Source organism: Berghia stephanieae, chromosome 1, assembly GCF_034508935.2.
Source record: "Berghia stephanieae isolate SIO BIC M18660-M18661 chromosome 1, UCSD_Bste_1.3, whole genome shotgun sequence".
NCBI lineage: Eukaryota > Metazoa > Mollusca > Gastropoda > Nudibranchia > Aeolidiidae > Berghia > Berghia stephanieae.
This window is the reverse complement of record NC_088360.1, coordinates 47,752,048-47,774,547: the sequence shown is the minus strand read 5'-3', so window position 1 is coordinate 47,774,547 and position 22,500 is coordinate 47,752,048. Positions and strand designations below refer to the sequence as shown.

General features: G+C 35.5%; 1 pseudogene across 1 annotated transcript in view; it reads left to right on the top strand.

Moving 5' to 3' along the window:
* Positions 1-22,500, top strand: part of LOC144964099 (potassium voltage-gated channel protein Shaw-like) — a 105,848-nt pseudogene that overhangs the window by 43,602 nt on the left and 39,746 nt on the right. Inside the window, exon 2 of the transcript XR_013643744.1 lies at positions 17,309-17,574. The product of XR_013643744.1 is annotated as a potassium voltage-gated channel protein Shaw-like (transcript). The remainder of the gene's footprint in view (positions 1-17,308; positions 17,575-22,500) is intronic.

Below are 22,500 nucleotides of genomic sequence, written 5' to 3'. Positions count from 1 at the left end.
CTGTAATTCTTGAAAACAATTTACAGTACTGTTGGTTGATTTTGTGATTATCAGTTATGGATCCAATGACAGTGCACCCGGCCCTTTCCACAGCAGCTGCAGCTGTTTTCACAATATCAAATTGGTATTTCGCAGTCAACTTATGAACAGGATTCACTGACACCATGATGCTTGGACCTCCATGAAGACATCTGAGCATTACACACAGCATTGATGTTGCTTTCTCATTTGGATTATTCAAAGCCATACCACTCAAAACGCCAGCAGAAAAAGAAAGAGATGGACGGATTTTTACTTCATCCACAAGCAAAAATGATACTTTTTGTTTGTCATCTAATTTCATACAAGTTCGTCGAAGAACATGATCCACATCAGTGGTAGAAACTATTGCTTGCAGTTTTGTTTTACTTGGCAACACAAGAACTTCTCTTAATTGCTCGTAGCTACATTTGGGAAATATTTCAACAGCGAAGCAGTAATCATTTGTTAAATATTCTTTCCGTCTTAAAAGCTGTAGCTGCCTTGTAATAAAAGTAAGCTTTTTTGACTTGTTCACATCCATTGATTCAGTAGACTGTTGAAGGACCATAATTGCTTTGTCGAGCAGGCCATCTAAAGGAGGGTCATAATTGAGGGCGCAATTAATAGCTTCCATGAATTGGGTATAGGAAGAAAGGCCATTGTTAGGGTTTAATATCTTTCCAAATGAAACATTTAGTCCATTTTTAAAAGCTGACATAGTAAGAGGGGAACACATTGTGGATTTATTATGTACAATAACAGACAAATAGCTCTCACTGTAGTTCTCCGTCATGAAAACAAATACATGTTTATCTTTACATTTCGATGTAAGTAATTTGTAATTGCTGGAGCCGTACTTTTTAAAGAGGTGTTTCTCTGGCTCAAAGTCTTCAAAAGAACTAATTTTGTCGATTTTGAAGAAGTACTCCAGTTGTCTGTCTTCTGCTGGAGGAGGGCGCGGAGGTGGCTTTTCTGTAGGAAGGACTGATTGAGGGACATTGAAGATGCTTGGAGGGACTTTTGGACGATCGGTTCCACCAGGTAGAATTTTCATTGGAACACCTGCAGGCCAATGTCTTTCACAAATTACAAATTCTGTCGGATGTGGTTGAAAATTATCACGCGGAGGGAGTTTGTTTAACCATATTTGCTGTTCTTGTTCCTCTTTAGGCAATCTGAACACACGACATTTGTTGGCTTCATTGTAATTGCCATTGCAATTCGCAATACCACATTTTTTCCCCATCTTGAAATTGCTAGCAAATCAAGTCCATCAACATCAGATTCACAAGAGATAAATGTTCACGTGAGGCAAAACATGGAAAAGAAAACTATATCAGCAGGGTACTAATCCAATAGGATAGACAGCCATATCACAGCAACATCAGATCCATTTAAGTCATTACTAATATATGATATATATTAAGATTACAAGTTCCATTCCATATGGTAACATCAGATCCACAATCATTAGGTAAAAAACAATGGTTAATGCAGTACTAGCAATTGCACACTATGAGTAGACTACAGTGCAGTAGAAGGACTAAGTCAAAGTCTAAGGTGTAGTTCTGTTAGTCTCTAAGTATTACGGTGAAGATGTCGTGACGAGCGAAGGGATCACCCAAGAATAACGCACTAGACTACGACAATAAAGTTAATATCAGTAAATCATACATAGAAAAAAGACAAATATGAAGCCACAGGCCTCCACAATAAAAAAAAAGAAACAGTGCAGTAATCCAAATCAGTCTGATCACGATCTAGGACGAGCCAACGAGCGAATCGATAGAAATAGCAATCATGACAATGGGTCTATCATCTGCAGAAATTACCGCCAAATACTAGGTTGTAAACATTTCTTAGTAAATTTTAATTAGTACTTACAACTTTTCAAAGATTGTGGCGCGATAAATATCCAGTCATGAAACATCCTCTGCAGATTCTTACTTTCGATTTTGAAAAGAAACCAAACCTAATCATTCAGTTTGTAAGCGGCCGTCATAAAAAATAGTTTACACGTTCAAGTACAAATTTTGATAGTTCACTATTTTTTTTGGAGTATATTCAGATAGTTCAAGACCTAAGAAATATTATTTTAAAACGTTTGGTCGCCAATTAACCAAATTAATATGAAGTACCGAAATTAAAAGAACAGAATCAATTATTGCGCATTCGACGGCAATGTACCAAGGCAGAAAAGCGGTAGTTTTGCTTGAAATCGTTATCCAACCAATGGCCCCCACTAGCGGGGGCTGAAAATCCAAGGCGAGCCTCCTTTCTAAAGCCCTCCTTGATATATATATATATATATATATATATATATATATATATATATATATATGTATATACGTATGTATATATGTATGTATGTATCTATGCAAGTATGTATCTATGTATGTTTGCATGTGTGTTATGTATGTATGGGATCGGAAGATAAGTATATATGTACAGAGAATGTGATTAAAGGGCCTTTCCCAAAGAATCAACCCTGGACCTTCCGATCCCAATGCGAGCATCATGCCACAAGACCACATAGCCGTGAAAGGAATTAAATATCATTATAGGAATAATTACAGATCAACAGCGAATAATAAATGTAAATCAAAATGTTAATGTTCCTTACTTTGATTAATTGAATACGATTAGTTAAAGTTTTGATACTATGAATTGTCAAAGAAATTAAGTCGTTCAACGAGAAGATAAAACACCCTGAACGTGAAATGACTCTGATCATGATATCATGGACCTTGGTTCACAGCCTGAGACCGCCATAAGGAATTATCAATACAAGGCGACGAATCCCAAAAGAAAGTGAAAATGAGTTCTCATCAACATTGCTCAAAGAAACAATAATAAACGAACCCATTAGTTGAACTATTGAATCCAGCTCAATATACGATACATGTTTCAGAATTAAGTTTCCCTCTTATATAACTTCGCTAATAAGCAACCTCGAATTACCAAAGTGTGAAACAATGTTATGACGTCATATATAAGAAACCTTGATGCCAAATTTCAAGTATATTGGTGGTCGTTTATATAGAGCTTTGACATGACAAGTTAAGTTTGTTGTACTTTTGCTCCTTGTCCAAGCTGAATGAAAGGAAAATGACAGTGCAAATTATTTATGCAACATTCTCACGCTACGATGTTCGGGTTGTCATCAAATTTTCAACTCTTCTTGACAAGTCTGCTGTAGAAATAATGTTTTGGAGCACAGTGCTCCTTCAATTCAAATTGTCAGAAGGTGGGTCAGGGAAGTTGAAAATGGGAATGTGAAACGCAAGATGAGGAACACACTGGAAGACCTCATTTTGTCACTTGTGACGATACTGTTGTGAGAACAAGAGCTGTTATGGAAGAAGATTCAAAAATAACTTTTAAGGAAATAAGTGAAATTGTTGAGGAAGATTGAGTTGAGTCGCTGAAAGAATTGGCACTGGCGATGAAACGTGGGTGGAATCATTTGATCCTGAATTGAAAATACAATCAATGGCGTGATTCTATGCACCTAGACCATAGAAGACTCGTAGAAAACAATGAGAGAAGTAAATGATTTACATTGGGGTGTTTTCGACACACATGGCATTATACTGAACTGGCCTGTCCCATCTAATCGAAATGTTAACGGAACCTTTTATAGATTCGTTCTTAAATGAAAGTTGAGACCAGCGAGACGAGAAAAACGCCATTCTACTTCATGACAAAGGACCTGTTCACAGGTCAAGGGTTGTGAACGAGCTTCTCGAGGGCTATTGGTAGGAATTGTTGGAAAACCTGCCGTATTCACCAAATCTTGCCCCATGCGACTTCCATCTATTTCCCAAGGTGAAAGAATTGCTGCAAGATCAACAATTTGAAGACGAGGACCAGATTCAAGAGACAATGAGAAATTCAATCATAGCCTTGGACAGACAGCATCTTTGACCGTTGGATACACCAAATGCAGAAGTTTGTGGAACTTTATGGTTATTCTGTTGAATAGGTAAATAAATAAAGTTTCATTTGATACCAAATACAAGGTTATTCATAATGTTATGTGAGTACAGGGAAAATTAATTCTGAAACATACCTCATATATTTTTTCTCTCCCCCTTCTCTCTCTCTCTCTCTCTCTCTCTCTCCCTCCCTCTCTCTCTCTCTCTCTCTCTCTCTCTCTCTTTCTTTCTTTCTTTCTCTTTCCTTTCTCTCACGCCACGTATTGCATCCACGATCAACACTTGCTCCATGCAATTGTTTCCACATTTACAATATGTTTACGTCTGACGAAGGCCAAGGACCGAAAGGTTATTTGTTTTGTGGTGTCCCGTTTTATGCAATTCGAATATATTCACGTATTTTCTCTCCATTTTATTGGCTCATTTGGCGCCTCTAGATTTTGGTTCTACAACTCAATATTCACTTGGTGGTGGTCGCCTTGAATTATGACTTGTTGTTTTGCTTAAAGTCAGACCATGGGTTAACAAAGCCTTACCGTCCAAGTATTTTTTAATTGAATTTTCCCCCCCCCCCCCCCCCCCCCCCCCGAATAAATCGAAAGCATTAGCAAACGCAAAGATATGACATGTCTCTTGCCTAAATATTATCAAGTCATCAAGCTACGGGAATCTCCGTGATCTTACTTCATAAATTATTTAACGCACTCAACAAAAAGCATTTCCATTGCAGCATCAACTCTCTTTTCTAGACAATCCTTATATCGTTTCCCCGATCTTGAACGTATTTTGTACGGCTTAGTGGCCCATTCTAGTAGTCTGAATATCACTTGTGACTTGCAAAAAATGTATTTATTGGAAAGCTCTTTACTCACATTTGATTTTATGTTCTCAACATAATCAGGTGTAAAACGAGTACCTGTCGGTCAAGAGCGTTATTTGTGTCAAAAAGAATGTATTAAAGTGCCTTTCAAGCTTTGTGTCTTTTCCTAAATTGTGTTCAGTGTACCTTTTACCCTGAAACTCATTGTAAAGCCCTCTTGCGGGTATAATATATTTTTTAAAAGCTACTCTTTAAGTTCCTACACCGGGCAATGCCACTTTTGATGGTCAGCATGGTACCATTCCACAAGGGATAGCATTTATTCATCTCCACTTGATTTAAGGTAAGGCAGCTTGGCAGGGCTACGACCTTTGTTAGCTGCCACCCTATGTCTCCTCCACTTAACTCTAAGGTCAGGAATAAAAGACTACTGACTCGCCAATAGGAGATATTGCGCCCCATTCAGACTTCTAACAATGAGCTAATATAAATATGCATTTATGTACATGTAGAAATATTGACCATTTAACCGAGTTGTTTTTTGCTGATGCAAATATTGCCGGAATATTTCATTGATTCTTTTTACTTCATTGCACGGGAAAGTGTACCATTCAAAAAGCAAATCAAATATTTAAAGATTGTTCGTGTCTAGACTAATCTACATCATATGGAATCCTTTTTTTCAAACAACATTGTCATTTTGACGCATTATTTAAACTTTTAAAAAGTTTAATCCGTGACCTTATGAAACGAAAACAGCAGTATTCTGTCGTAGCACTCTGGGGAAAAAAACGCGTTTATAAATTTGATCTATTTTGTTTTATAATTATTTTTTTTTGTTGAAAAATAGAAATTTTGTCAAATGCTCGTGATATTTGCCTTGTGGGGTTTTCAATATTATTTTATGTTTCAGAACAGTCATACATCCATGCTTTTTCAAATACAATTTTATGCCACAGACTTCCCTTTGCTTTCAAATGTTTAACTAAACCAAAAAGTCTAGTATGGAAAACACGCTATAACATGATTAACCTAATTTGTCGAAGTTACATTGCACCGGCCTTTCAATTATGGGTCAGGAATAGCTGAGTACATTAGGTAGAGTATAGTGTAAAGTGTATCCCGTTGTCTGTCGTACCTTGGAATAACTCATTAAAGAATTTTTAGGCAGAAACCTCATCATTCAAATATCAATCAATACAAATTACCCTCATCTTGTTGAAAACTCTCAAACCTGGGACTTTTGTGATTGATATTTGAAGGTCGAGTTATCGGGCCAAAATTTTCAATGCATGTTTTTCCCAAGTCTGACAGTAATGTTTATATCAGTATCAATTTGTGCTATGTGGTCTTGTGGTATGACACTAGCTTTCGGATCGGAAGGTCCTGGGTTCGAGCCTCGCTCGCCGCATAGTTGAGTCCTTGGAAAACACTCTTTACTCACATTCTCTCACCGTACTCAGGTGTAAAATGAGTGCCTGGCCCTTAACAGCATTTTCTCTGTCGGAAAATTGTAAAATCGCCCAAGAGGCGTTATGTCTCGTTCTACGTGTTGGTGTTTTTTTTTTAAATCATCAATGATCATTGTTAACTCCTCTTTAATAACCACACAGTTACACATGAAGACTGTCATAGTTCACACTGTCATCGGATTTGGTTATTTGACCCTTTTCAATCGAGATGAAAGTTTACTCTGCTGTACTTTTACTCCAACAAAACACATTTTTATCATATTGGCATGAACACTTTTACTTCATATTTCATTGATCGCTTAAAATGATTGCCAACTTGGCAAAAATCTAAAACCTGAGGCTTATTTCTTCCTTTTACCAAAAGAGTTTGAAAGTGTCGGGTGTATTTGTGGTCACCAATTTCTATGACATAAACGTTTTCTTGCCAAAATAAAAATTGTGGTACGTTAGAGTATGGCAGAACAATGAGTGATTCCAATCTAAAGGCTTTCTGATAGACTTTCAAAAATTGTTATGTTTTCTACTTCCGCATTTACGCCACGATCTCCTCCTTTGCTCATCTTCGACCACATCTTTATTTTTCCCCTTTGTGTTTTCTTTCCATTCTCTGTTATCTCTTCTTCCATGTTTAGAAGAAAAAGAATTGCCAATATTAGCAACAATTAAAAGAACACCTACTTACTTCATGATCGAAATGACAGGAACGAAAGCAGCAAATATACATTCATATGTAAATGTGTAAATAATACGTAAAATAAATAAAAGTAACTAAAAGTTATAAATGGATCATATCCAACGTTTGTATACAATATTATTCATACTACATGAAATCTTATTCGTTTATTATAACACGAGCTGAGACAATAACTGTATTAAAATATTCATATACGAACAGAGCGTCTGGCATCAAAGCAATGAATTAGACCAAATCATATGCGTGGAAATCGCTGACAGCGGAAAGGAGAGCCAATGAAAGGCAAATAATGCATTGAAATAAATCAGATCAGAAGTTTCATTTTATGAAGATCCCTTGTCGTCTTCGGGGCTGTTATATCTCATATTCCATAGAAAAGACTTGCATGAAGTATCCTATTTCATCAAATGTGTCGATTTTTTCTTTTCTGCAAAAGGCATCGGTTCCTACGCCAAGACCTGGACTCACACAAATCCATATGTTTAACTAAGGATTATACCAACGTAACTTGTTTGCAAGTCTGATAACCCAAATCGTTATGGATTCATTGTTGGAATAAAAACTCCCAAACGAACCTAGAATATTGTCCTTCACAACGATATTAAATCGAGCCCATAATTGCGTTCGATTATCAGACCTGCAAATATGTGCACCCAGAGTTGTACATTTATTTCATATATATTTTCATCGTTTGTAAATCATGCTTACCTCATGAGAGAGAATATTATTATAGACGAGGTGACGTAACCAATCCAAAAGCAGAGCTCTTCATTGTTAAAGGAACATACGGACGCGAGGTTTATTCCGTTGTACTCTAAAAAGAAAAAAAAAACTTTGGCCAGAAAACTCGTCCTTCAAATTATAATTGATTAAAACTACCCTTAGCTTGTCAACAACATTCAAACCTGGGACTTGGGATAGGTCCGCTTGATCCGACATATTAGTTTGAGGCGACGGGTCACATTTGCCAGGTTTTTACAAGCAAGAGTAAATTGAACCAGAGTTAGGTGAAAATTTGGCAATTACAGTAGCCTTAGCCATTATGTTCCATGCCCTTGGGGCTTCATAATTAGCTACATTTATTATTCATCACCTGGCGAAAGGCGTGCTTTTGAGTTAGGATCACACAAAGCACCTTTTTTACTGGACTGAAGAAGTCTCTAGACAATGACTCAGCCATTTTCACTGCCGTATTCTGAAATACAACACATTTTTGCAAAATTTTGGACAGATAACGAGTCCCTCAAATATCCATCTATTAAAATGATCTCATCTTGTCAAAAACTTACAAACCTGAGACTTCACTTTGTTGTTTTGAAAGCGGTTAACAAGACGAGGCTCATTTTAATTTATCGATGATTGAAGGATGAGTTTCTTTGTCTAAATTTTTTAATTGTATTTTTTCAGAACACGACCGTATATGGAGTCAATTAAATGTATCTTTATCTCCAATGGAAAGCGAAATGTGTGTTTTAAAATGCCAATACATAGAGACAACCATCAGAGGGTCGATAGAATATCCATCAAAAGGTCCATCCCTAGTTTGTAAAAGAGTTTTAATTCTACGCCTTTTTTAAAGTGAACCAACATATGCGGCTATGAGGTCTAGTGGTATGAAACTCGCCTTCGGATTGGAAGATCCAGGGTTCTGGCACCCACTTTGAGCGGCGCAAATTTCAGTCCTTACTCACATTCTCTCACCGTATTCTGGTGTAAAATCAGTACCTGACCATTTATTACGTTGTCTTTATATAGCATAACAGGCGTCATGTCTAGTCCTACAAATTAAGTATTGCTGATAACTAGGGACGCCTATTAAAGCGCTTTGACGACGTTTAATAGATATTGCGCTTTATAAATGCTCGAATTTTTAATTTTTTAAATAAAAAACATAACGCCTTCATTCATAGAGGGGAATGCGTTTGCCATCGATTGTCTGTCTTCCCTAGTTGTGTACAACACATTGCATACTATTATAATAGACTTGGACGTAAACAACATTTCTGACCAGCAGTCATAAAACGTCAAATTGAGAAAACAGGGAGCAGGCACTGGTATAAGAAAATTGTGTATAAAACAGTGCCAGACAAAGCAAGAAAAAAATACAAGAAAAACAAAACATCCCAAAAGTCAGTCGTCCCCAGATCAGCCGAGGTAGACATTTTTAATGGGATGTTTTTTGGTGTTGATTTTTTTTTTTTCTTGTATCTATCTTTCTTTCTTGCTTTGTTTGGACTGTTTCATGCACACTTTTTCAGATATTTGATTTGAAAACGGTATGATGTCAGGGTGAACAGGTACGATAATGTGGTTTTATTGTCGAAACAATGACAAAATTATAAGATATTATGGTTTTTGTTCCTTCATGAAACTATCTCGATTGTCTTCGATGAAAAACAAGTGACAAATTAGGGATCAGGCACTGGTGCAAAGATCTGATTTCTTATGAGGGATGTTTTTTTTTTTTGGTTTGTTTGTTCTTTTGTTTTATTTTTGTTGTTTTGTGGTTTTTTTTTTGTTTTGTATTTTTCTTTCTTGCTTTGTTTGGTACTGTTCGACGCGTACTTAATTTCAGGTCTGATGACCCAAAGTGTTATGGGCTCATTGTTGTAATGGAAATACTCTCAAACCGACGCAATATATTTTCCATTAAAACAATATTAAAACAAGCCCATCATTGCGTTCGGTTACCAGACCTTCAAGTATGTGCTCGTCGGCACTGTTACATACAGACTTTTTCAGATCGTAAAGAAAAATAAAGACATTAATCCCAGATATCAATATTTTCAAATTAAAAAAAAAATAATGAAAATTGAGCTTTATATAGCGCAATATCCACTGAATGTGCTCAAAGCTCTTTACAAATTATATAATAATCAATTACTGTAGTCTAAATCGACCCATTATGATACCGTTTTGAGCTGGTGGGTTACAGTTCTTACAGCTTGGTGGTTTTTACGAGTGAAAGAAAATCACAAAATCACTTCCAATCATCGCACAGGTACATAACTGCTAAGATTGACCAAAAATGAAAGAAATGAGAAGAGATGCAGCTTGGCTTTGATCGGTGAATTAATCCTCGGGCGTTTGAAATTCAATCCCGTTTTCGTAATTGTCATTATTTTATTTCTTTTTTCTTTTGGGTTGGTGGGTGGGGGCGTTTGGGTGTTATTGGTTTGACTAATATCATTAATCGATATTGTGGAGCAATTTAAAGACCAAGCATGAAAAGATGAACAGGTCACTCTTGCATGTTCTTTTCTTTTTATGCTTATATTCTTTACCAGATGTGACTCCCTATTCCTTCAAGTTGTTCTTGACTTTGTTTTTTAATTAAATGTGTCGGTTTTAATCCCCGGATGGGAGGTCTTGGGTTCGAATATATATATCCCGACATATAGTTGAGCCCGTGGGAAAGGCTCTTTTCTCACATGCACTCACCGTACTCATGTGTAAAATAATTACCTGACCGTTAACATCGTTGCCTCTGTCGGGAAAAAATTGTAATATCGTCAAACAGGCATCACGTCTCATCCTACATTAAGCGTTGCTGTTGTCTCTAGGGTCTATTCCAAGAATAATCCAGGAGTCAGCCGCAGTGCAGCGCCGCAAATTGAGTCAGGGCGAGGTGACTTGCTTGTAAAGCGCTTTGAGCACGTTTAGTGGATATTGCCCTACAAAAAATCTCAAGGTTTTTTTTTCTTCTTTTTTTAATCAGTATACATTTTTAGAGTATCCTTTATAGGGACGCATTTGCTTGGGCTGGCTGGTACTTTTAGGTAATGTCGAAATGGGCTCACTGGTGGATTACTCGTAGAAACATCTGTGCTCTACTCGAACCAGGCGCTCTCGTCGTGCTTATTCTTTGGTACTTTACTGGCTCTGAAATGACCAATAGTAATAGTGTGCCAAGGCCCTTAAAATCCCTATTTTAACTAACAAACAGAATAAACAAAACAAGCAACAAAATAGATTTCTCGTGGAATATTCTATTCCCTTTTACAAACAGACCCACTTTGTCTTACGTTTCCTTTGGAGCTTTAACTTACTCAATCCTAGAGATTTTTGGTGCTTTTCAAAATGGAAGAAATGTATTAAAATGGGCGTGTACATAGATAGTTTTATTCAACTATCATTAACATGTAAAAAACTAAAAACATCATCTTTGATACTACACCTATAATTTGTCTCATAAAAATGTAACAAATAGGCATGGGGTAAAAGTAACCCGGGTAAACAACGGATATAGTCGGTGTTAGGGTTGAGTGAGTTAAACTTCATATCTACATCTTCCCCCCTATCACTAGACTCCTTTTACTGGCGCTGCAAGTCCCAAAAGTGTTTAAGCACCGTGAAATCCCTCCCCCCTCCCCCCCCCACCTCCCAAACAAACTCCAGCAAACTAATTGATTGAATTCTAATTGTTTACGTATTAGATTGTTTCTATTTCTCCTCTCTCTTCTAATGGAATCCGTCATGGAGTCTGTTTCAGGTCTACTGAGCTCATCAAGTCGCCTTCGTTATCGAGCATTAGAAGGGTAAAATCCACAAAACGAAACCAGAGACATATTACAGACCCATATATTCCGTTTATATAATTAATTATAAATAATTAGAACTGTGACAAACCAAATGTTACGACATCAAAATACTGCTATTACAATTCATTGCTATTACTCATGGTAACGGATTACACCATCTGTTAGGAAAGGGAGATTACTCTAATGTTTTAGATGGCCTCTAAAGAAAAAAAAACTCCAAGCGATTCATCTTCCCTTCTACCATCGTTAGATTGACAGACCGTGTGTTTCAGTCTTTGTCATTATTATTTCGTCACAATTCAAGGGACTGAATTTGGCAGCAAAATGTACTCACACTCAATATCGATCCATAAATTCGTTTCCAGCTTGCCTCTAAATTATGCTTTAACTCGAACCTTATTTCAAATGTTCTAATAGTTCGAATTTTATTTTATTATAAGCCCGCATTGAACTTTAATAGCATTGGAAATATGCAGTATGTTAGTTGTTGTTAATACTGTCATTATTATTATTGTTATTATTGTTATTATTATTATTATTATTATTATTATTATTATTATATATATTATTATTATTATTATATATTATTATTGTAGTAGTAGTAGTAGTAGTAGTAGTAGTAGTAGTAGTAGTAGTAGTAGTAGTAGTAGTAGTAGTAGTAGTAGTAGTAGTAGTAGTAGTAGTTAGTAGTATAGTAAAGTAAGTAGTATAGGTAGTAGTAGTAGTAGTAGTAGTAGTAGTCAGTAGTAGTCTAGTAGTAGTAGTATGTAGTAGAATAGTAGTAGTGTAGTAGTAGTATGTAGTAGTATTTAGAGTAGTAGTAGTATAGTAGTAGTAGTAGTAGTAGTAGTAAGATAGTAAGTAGTAGTAGTAGTAGTAGTAGTTAGTAGTAGTAGTTAGTAGTAGTAGTAGTAGTAGTAATAGCAGTAGTAGTAGTAGTAGTAGTATTGCCTTTATCATTATTATCATTACATTGTTTGATATGATTATTACTAATTACAATATTACATGAACTATTAGAGCATTTATATAGCACAGTATTTGCTAAACGTGCTCTCAGGACTTTACACGGGTCCCTAGAAAACAGCAACACTTAACGTGAAGGAGGAGACAATACGCCTGTGGCGATACTACATGTTTTTCTGACAGTACAACCCTATTAATAGAAGTCGTTTAATACTTGAGTACAGTGAAAGAAAACTAATAAAGCCCTTTCCAAATACTCAATTCTGAGCCGCTCTGAGCGGGGCTCGAACCCTAAATTTTACGATCCGAAGACGAGTGACATACCACAAGACCACATAGCCCCACCAATGAGGAGTAAGGTTTAGAATTGATATGATTTGAACGATTGACCGATCTAAATCTCATGGCAAAAACAAGAGAGAAGAACGAATTGTTTTTATTTCTTTTATCGGCCCCTAAACCCAACGGACAATAAAACATGTGAATAGTAGAAGAATTTCAGGGCGTTATTATGGCATTATACTGAATAATTAATTAACCAATAGATGAACAGATAGCATTCCGTTTGATTTTTAAAGATGTTCAGGTTGAATCTGTAAATAGTTGACTTTTTCACTGTGCATTTTTTCAAACTTTCCAGACCGACGTGAATGTTCTAAATATTATGGTTACAATCTATAAGGATTGTTATATCATTGCAAACGAAACGTGGATAAAAATTCATAATGACGCCATTGCCTAAACAAACATTGATAATTTGTTAATAAACTAGTAAATTTATGACAATGATCTCTCCAACAGCATAATATGATGTGTATTTCCATAATACCAACCAGTCAATCATTTTAATAATCATTATTATGAAATTTTAATATGCTTCTGCTTGCATTGAATTTTGTCTGTTCTTTGTTTCAAAACAACTTTTTGAAATATATACAAGTAACCGATATGCGTCATATGTTAGGCGATTGTTGTATTTCACAATAGATATATCATACAAAACATTCCGCCCCAAATGGTGTTAACAACAAGAACACCTATACTACCGTACTCTGAAAAAAACACGTATTTTAAATTTTGGCCAAAAAAATGATCTTTTAAATGATCGATCAAAATGAACCTGACTTTGTCAACAAATCTCAAACCTGGTACTACCGTGAAGTCCCTGGCTTGAGACTTTTTGATAAGACGTGAGCCATTTGAATCACCGATATCTGAAGTAAGACTTTTCTGGCCAATATTCTAAATACGTGTTTGGGTTTGTTTTTTTTTTGTTTTTCAGAGTACGCAGCATTGTGTTGTCGTCTCTGCTCTTGTATAGTTCAAGCTGGTGTAACACTCATCAACAAGGCACGATAGTTATTGTATTACTCCATCAATTTAGTACAAAAGTTACTGTGAAAGCTGCGCTTTTCTACTCTAGCCACATCGAGGTTTCAAATACCATCCTATTATTCTTAAATGTCACGAGTCAATGTATAAGTATAAAATACAATTAACTCGCACCATGTTGAATGGCACACGTTAAAAATCCATATAATTTAACCTGTTAACTGCTTGGCTCTGGTATGACTCGCATAAAAATGAAATTATTAAAATAAAATTCCCTTTATTCATCACATTGGGGAAATGTGTCTCTATTCCAAGGGAAGACTTGAATAATCCAGGAGTCAGCCGCAGTGCAGCGCCGCAAATTGAATCAGGGCGAGCTGACTTGCTCAAGGCCACACAGTGCAGCGGTGGTGATCGACCGCGGTGCCTTCTGGGTACAAAGCAAGGACCGTACCGCTGAGCCACGCTGCCCCCATTAAAACTTTTGCCAGAAAACTCGTCCTTCAAATATCGATCGGTTTAAATGTACCTCATCTTGGCAAAAATTCTCAAAGCTGGGAACCTGCGAGGTCATTCCAGGTTAACCAAGTAATATGTCCTTTTCTTGTTTTGCGTTCTTCGCTTGTTTGTTGAGGTTTACATGTAAAAAAAACTACATATTACTTGGTTCAACCCACCTTTCGACAAAACCGTCAGCACAAACATTGGACAGCAGTTCCTGAAGTTAATTGATACACATTTTCCAAAAAAAACAACACAAGCTACATAAAATTATCAACAGGTATACCATAAAAATAAGCTACTCGTGTATGCGCAACATAGAGCAAATAATTTCAAGCCACAACAAAAAAATATTAATAAACCACCGAGCAAAACCCACCCACCAGAAAATGCAACTGCAGAAATAAGGAACATTGTCCGCTAAACAAACAATGTTTAGAATCAAGTTTAATTTACCGAGCCACAGTCACCGAAACTAAAACAAACAAACAAGAAAAATATGTAGGACTAACGGAAAATAATTTCAAAACAAGATATAACCTCCACACCTCAACATTTAGAAACACTAACAAAAAAAAAACATCCACAAAACTCAGCGAACATATTTGGAAATTAAAAGATAACAAAGTAAACCACAACATTTCTTGGAAAATTTTATCTAAAGCAATAGGATACACACCAACTTCAAAACAATATAGCTTATGCCTGGAAGAGAAATATACTATAATCAGACACCCTCATGAAGCCACACTCAACACGAAAAATGAGATGTACAATACGTGTCCACATCACCGTAGGTTCTTATTAATCAACTACAAACCGGAACCACTTCAACAAACAACAACAGACAGCAAACCAAACTCATGTAACACACAGTCCTGACGATGGCTGATTAGGCCTGAAACATCGATGTAGACTGACCCCAACATTGTGGTAAATATTCGCTCCATTGCTACATGTCGGGCACTATCCCTACCATATTTGTATCAAACACGATTCAATATAATATATATATATATATATATATATATATATATATATATATATATATATCACTCACTCACTCACTCGCTCTCTCCTCTACCCTCCTCCCTCTCTCTCTCTCTCTCTCTCTCTCTCTCTCTCTCTCTCTCTCTCTCTCTCTCTCTCTTTTTTTTTTTTTTTCCTTTTTCTCTTTCTTTCGTTCTTTCTTTCTTTATCTCCCTCTATCCTTTCTTTCTCTCTCTCTCTCACTCTCTTTCTCACTCTCTCTCTTTCTCTCTCGCTCACTCTCTCTCTCTCTCTCTCTCTCTCTCTCTCTCTCTCTCTCTCTCTCTCTCTTCTTATATTCTTTCTCTCATTCATTCCCTTTCTCACTCCCTGTCTCTTTATTTTTTTAAATTTTCTTTCTCTCTCTCTCTCTCTCTCTCTCTCTCTCTCTCTCTCTCTCTCTCTCTCTCTCTCTTCTCTCTCTCTCTCTTACTCTTTTCTTATTTTATATCCACCCGTTTATCTATATTATATTATATGAGTTGTGAAGGTGATCTCATTAAAAGAAAAAAAAATGTTCACGTTTCGCACTTTAAACTATTCATTTATATAACGGAACTCAATCTTTCTGTCCCACAAATATTTCTATTTCCTTATGTCTAAATCGATAAAGATGAAGTGGGACGTGCTGAGTGTTTACTGAAAACCGACAATCGTATCGTCTTTTATGAATGGAATAACACAGTAATCTTGCTCTGTTTTTTTTTTTACCTTGAGGTATTAAAATAACTTGAGCTTTTATGTATAGCAATATCCAGTAAACATGCTCAAAGCGCTTTACAAGGGGTCCCTAGCTAACAGCAACATTTAACATGTAGGATGAGACATGGTACCTATTATGGCGAAATTACTAAAATAAATTTTCGGACAGAGACAAGGCATTTAACAGCCAGGTACTCATTTTACATCTGAGTACGATGCTAGAATGTGAGTAAAGAGACTTGCCAAGGACTCAAGGCGAGTGTCATACCACTAGACCACATAGACGCACAAGTATGGATACTTTAGTTATAATATGTCCCTTTAGTTGTTTTGATTCCATGCATTTTCCCCATCCTATCGGAGACCAAAGTACGATTTGAAGTCACCCCTCACCATTGTTTTTAAACACCATTATTTTTCCCCAACAAATTGCTCAAGCCCTCAATGAACTCCATGTGTTGTTTCGGTGTCCAGCAAGCAGGAGAAATGCATAATGTTATAAAGCTACTTAAAACAGAACCGCCCGATTAAAAAAAAATTAATTCGTAATTCTCAAATAAAAGCAAATGGAATATTAATATCGCCAGAACAAATTTTATATTACAAATGTGCCTTCCATATGAAAAATTAACCTTCAAGAACCTAGATATATTATGATCTTTGGTAGGTACCCACATTTTCAACTCAGCACCATATGTGCTTATTAGTTAAATAGTTTGTAATTTGATAATTAGTAGTTTTATAAACTTCCCAGAAGGATTAAGAGCATTTATATAGTGCAATAACCACTAATTTTCATCAGGCGCTTAAAAAGTCTTAGTGGTCACAGACTTACAGCAACTCTTAACATCTAGTACATGGCAAGACACCTGTAAAGAACTTTTACCATATTTTGCAACAGAGACAACACTGTCATCACGTGGTATTCACCATAGTATTGTGAGAAAATGTAAGTAAATACCCATTTCCATTGTATTCAATTTTAAGTCGCCCAATTTGGGACTCAAACCAGGGCATATCTAACAGAAGTCGAATGCCAAACCTCAAGACCACAAAACCGTACAAGACCACAATGCCTCACCTTGTTTTTTTTTTCTGAAATATTGGTTTATCGTTATGAAATAAGCCGTGAATAGTGCGAAATAAAAATGCGATATTTAATTCAGTCATATGCTGATTTCATTATTATTTATGCTCATAAGTTAAAACAGAGTCAAAACGCCAAAGCCTGATGATACAAAATTGTCTGCGTAGTAATAAAATATACTATTATCTTATCTTTTCTCTTGCAGGAGAACTCCACGTTCCTCTAGAAGTTTGTGGTGCTGTTGTCAAGCGGGAGTTAGACTTTTGGCAGATCGACGAGCTGGAGATAAAAGCTTGTTGCTGGAGACATTACAGATCTTACATCGAGAACCAGAAGATTCTAGATTCCTTTAACAACAGTTTAACAAGTCAGGACGTTGACGTGGATTTTAGCGTCTTGCCAGAATGGAAGAGAATCCAGTGGCAGGTCTGGCTTGTATTAGAATTTCCTCGAACATCGAAACTAGCCATGGTAAGTGATATTGATTATTGATATTTTTGTAGTAGTAGTAGTAGTAGTAGTAGTAGTAGTAGTAGTAGTAGTAGTAGTAGTAGTAGTAGTAGTAGTAGTAGTAGTAGTAGTAGTAGTAGTAGTAGTAGTATTAGTAGTTGCTGTTGTTGTTGTTGCGGTTGTAGATGGTGTTTTTGTATTTGACGTTGTAACTATGGAGCCATATTTGAGGATGTTTGGAACAAAATATCATTTTTCAAATGTAACTTGAAAGTGCAGAGCTTTTAGATTTTTAGAAAGTTGGACTCTAGAGTATTTTTCATGGTATCGAGCACTCTCTAAAATCTGTACTACTACTCCTTTAACTTATACCATTATTATGACCAAAAAAAAGTGAAACAAACAGTTCTTTCACAATGCAGCATTTCGACCACATCTCTCTCTCTCTCTCTCTCTCTCTCTCTCTCTCTCTCTCTCTCTCTCTCTCTCTCTCTCTCTCTCCTCTCTCTCTATCTATCTCTCTCCTCTCTCTATCTATCTATCTTTCTCTATCTATATATCTATCTATCTATCTTTCTTTCTCTGTGTGTGTGTGTGTGTGTGAGAGAGAGAGAGAGAGAGAGAGAGATGGATAGATAGAGAGGGGGGGGGGGGCAGGGGATGGGGTGGGTATGTTTCTCTCTATTTATATCAATCTATTTTTCTATCTAACTAGCTAGCTAGCTATTTGATCGTATTGTGATATAAAAATGGTACAAGCAATGCTCAACATATTGATAACAACAATACAATGCAGCAAATTATTATTACGATATCGTAGTCTACAATATCACGATAATATCTTAATATCTATCTATTTATCTATCTATCTATCTATCTATCTATCTATCTATCTATCTATCTATCTATCTATCTATCGATCGATCGACCGATCGATCGGTCTATTTATCTGTCTGTCTGTCTACCTACCTCTCTCACTCTCTCGTTATCTCTCTCTCTCTCTCTCTCTCTCTCTCTCTCTCTCTCTCTCTCTCTTTCTCTCTCTTTTTTTTTATTTTTGATTTCTTTCTTTCTCGCCAACGATCCTGTACCCTTCCTATACACTCCCGTCCCTTTCCTATAATATTGAGAAAAGTAGCAAAAGAGTAAGTAGATACGATAGATGGAGAGTTGCCGAAAATTAGCATTCAAGCAAAAGCTGGCATTGCAACGTCACTTCCTGCGGGCCACCAATTGTATCGGTTACGTGCTACTTACCAACAATGGACATGGTGTCGATTGATCCTTCCTGATTTTTTTGTTTTTATTTCATTGAACTTAGACTGGACCAGAATTGTGTAGGGGTTGTGAGTTGAAATTCATGGACGAAATTGTACTGGCGTCAAGACCAACATTAGTGGTGGCATAAATGATAATAATAATAGTAGTAGTATTGGTGGTGGCAATAATAATGGTACTGGTAGTAGTAGTAGTAGTAGTAGTAGTAGTAGTAGTAGTAGTAGTAGTAGTAGTAGTAGTGTGTAGTAGTAGTAGTAGTAGTAGTAGTAGTAGTAGTAGTAGTAGTAGTAGTAGTAGTAGAAGTAGTAGTAGTAATAGTAGAAGTAGTAGCAGTAGTAATAGTAGTAGTAGTAATAGTAGTAGTAGTAGTAGTAGTAGTAGTAGTAGTAGTAGTAGTAGTAGTAGTAGTAGTAGTAGTAGTAGTATAGTAGTAGTTGTAGTAGTAGTAGTAGTAGTAGTAGTAGTAGTAGTAGTAGTAGTAGTAGTAGTAATAGTAGTAGTTGTAGTAGTAGTAGTTCTAACAAATAGGAGGAGGAGGAGGAGGAGGAGAAGCAGCACCAGCACAGCAACAGACAAGGACAGTGTATGCAATTGGAATATCCTGCTTTATAAGGCAATTTATCCATGCTCTAAAGCAAAAATTTGAATGGTCCAAACTTTGATTTTCAACTCCTTTGTTGTTCCTGATTTTATTTATTTAATTATTCATTTATTTATTTAATTATTTATTTATTTAATTAATTAATTCATGTATTCATTTGTTGTTATTTTTTGTTGTGTGTTTTAAATTTATTTTTTTTTAATCTATTTTTTTTTTCGCCACGTTATATAAAAACAAGTAAATCCTAGCGTTTGTTCCATGCCTTTTAAATAATATTTTTCTCTCCCTTCATGAGGTCGATGATAGTGTTAACTACATTTAAAGATGAGTATGATGCAGTGTTAGAAGAGCAGAGAATGTTAGAAGAAAAGTAATAATCCCGAAATATTTGGAATCGAATCTACCCTTGCACCACAGAAGGTTGTGGCCACATTGACGATAATGACAATGACAACAACGACAATAATGATGGCAAAGACTATGATGATGATGAGGAGGGGGAAGATAGGACGATGATGATGATGATGATGATGATGATGATGATGATGATGATGATGATGATGATGATGATGTTGATGATGATGACAAGGCAAAACGAACAAAACAAACTCAACCGATATGAATTATGACAATACATAATTCATTCAGAGGATGATTGGCTTCACGGCCAAGCACCAATGTGATTAGCGGCCCAACAGCCACGGAAAAAACAGTCACGCTTTTCATTACAGTCGTGCCTTTCTAGTTCGCCAGCATATTAATATGTAATAGAGTATAGCATGCTTATTTCATACCTTTAACACAAAAGCAATCATTTTTCAATTCCATACCTACCTTGATATAAGTAGCCGTATGTGTGTCAGACTTGTATTTTAACTGACTACTTATCTTATACATAACCAGAAGATAAATGATGTGATTCGGCTGAGGGGTGGAAGTTGGGTAGGGGGGGGGGGGGGGTGCGTATATATATATATATATATATATATATATATATATATATATATATATATATATATATATATATATATATATATATAATTTTCCAACGGCTCACTGCCAGGATATTTAGACTGTGTTTCTTTTCTCTTCCTTTGGTCTAACCTGGCGGTGTGGAATACGAAACTAGATTATTATTGTTATTATTATTATTATTATATTATTATTATTATTATTATTATTATTATTATTATTATTATTATTATTATTAATATTATTATTATTATTATTATTACTATTATTATTATTATTATTATTATTATTATTATTATTATTATTATTATTATAAGGTTTGTCAGGATGAGGGTTATTAAAATCGATCAATATCTGATGGACGAGTTTCATGGTCAAATTTTTAAATACGCGTTTTTACAGAGTAAGGTAGTTAAATGGTTGAAACGTGGAATTGATGTTTCCCATTTAGATATAATATTATAAATATGCGCAAACATTTGATTTTCAGTTTGAGAATAATGTTTTACGAGGCAGCTACAGAAGAAATAACATTTTGACTTCATCCGATCCCTTCCTCATACTGGGATATCTATGAATTAAGGGCAATGAGTAACTCTCATATCTAAATAGGGAAACTGGAGGAGCAGTCGATCGATTACATAGATACTATTTATACTGCTGTCCACTGGTTTCTTCAGAGATTTTTTGTGTGTATTACTTATCTATTTGTAATGAATGCGTGTAGATTGTCTAGACTTTTGATAGTACTGGTTATCTGTATCCATTTTTGGTATCGATTATCCCACTTGCAAAGATTGGGAATCGGCGATTACTCAAACCAACTCATTCGGAAGAAAACTCTCATCCCTTGGTTGGTTATTTTGTTTAATATTTTTTATTCAATTTTGTTCAAAACAATAATGTATTACCTGATTTGCATAAAGAGCATGACCATTAAAAAAAAGCAAGTCAACATCGACTATAAATACTTGTAGCCACCTTATTATCAAACCATTTGCAGACCTTGATAAAATTTAAAAAATACAACTTCACTTTATTCTGAGCTATTCAATATATCCCCCCCCCCCCCCCCCCCCCCCCAAGAAGAAAAACTGATAACTTTTTAAACATTTATCTTTTCTTCTGGCCAAATTGATAAAATCTTAAATCCTAACGTTTTTGTTTTGGTTTTTATGTTTGTTTGTTTTGAACTTGCATCGTTAGTGTTAGGCTTCCGGTCTCGCGATTGAAGATATCGTAAAACTTTAATTTGAAAAGCAGTGGGGCCGAAGTGTTTCCATTTATTGTATTCTGTAGCACAGTGCAGATAATTTGAGGTCACTGGCATTGTGTGTAAGCGTTGAAACATTGTGAAAAGAATTCAATGGCTCAAATTTATCAGATATCAGAACATTAACATAACATAACATAACATATGGTATAGGGCAAAATAGGATAAAATCTCTTGAATGCCCTTAAATTAATAGTAATGCCATAAATCTATTGATTAAAGATTACAATAATGATACACGTGGTAAAGATAGTATTTCAACTTAAATGTACTCATGTATATGTGGTATACAAACATATATCTTTAACCTTGACAACCAAAGCACACACACACACACATACACACGCATATAGAAGATAACCATAATAATATAATAATGCATAATATATACATACAAGATTGAAAGCCATGTCAACAGCAGTGCAAACAAGTATTATTCGTCATATATAAATCTCCCATCACATAATTCCCTGGCTACTAACACATGCAATTTCCGTATTCTAAAATTGGTCGAACGAGCGATTTATACAAATATAAAATTGTGATTTTATCAAGACTTATAAAGGTTCTAACATTATTCCCATCATTCTGTTTGCACGACTTACACAATTATCAATATATTCATCAAAATTCAAAAGTGAATCAAAAGTAACTCCCACATCCTTTTCATAAGTCACAACGGAAAGTAGATTTGTCTTAGAAGTATCGGTAAAATAATTATGACATGGATTATATATTTTTAACTATATGTAATACTTTACATTTCGAAACATTAAAATCCAAATGCCATGTTGTAGACCATTTGAAAATTGAAAATATATCA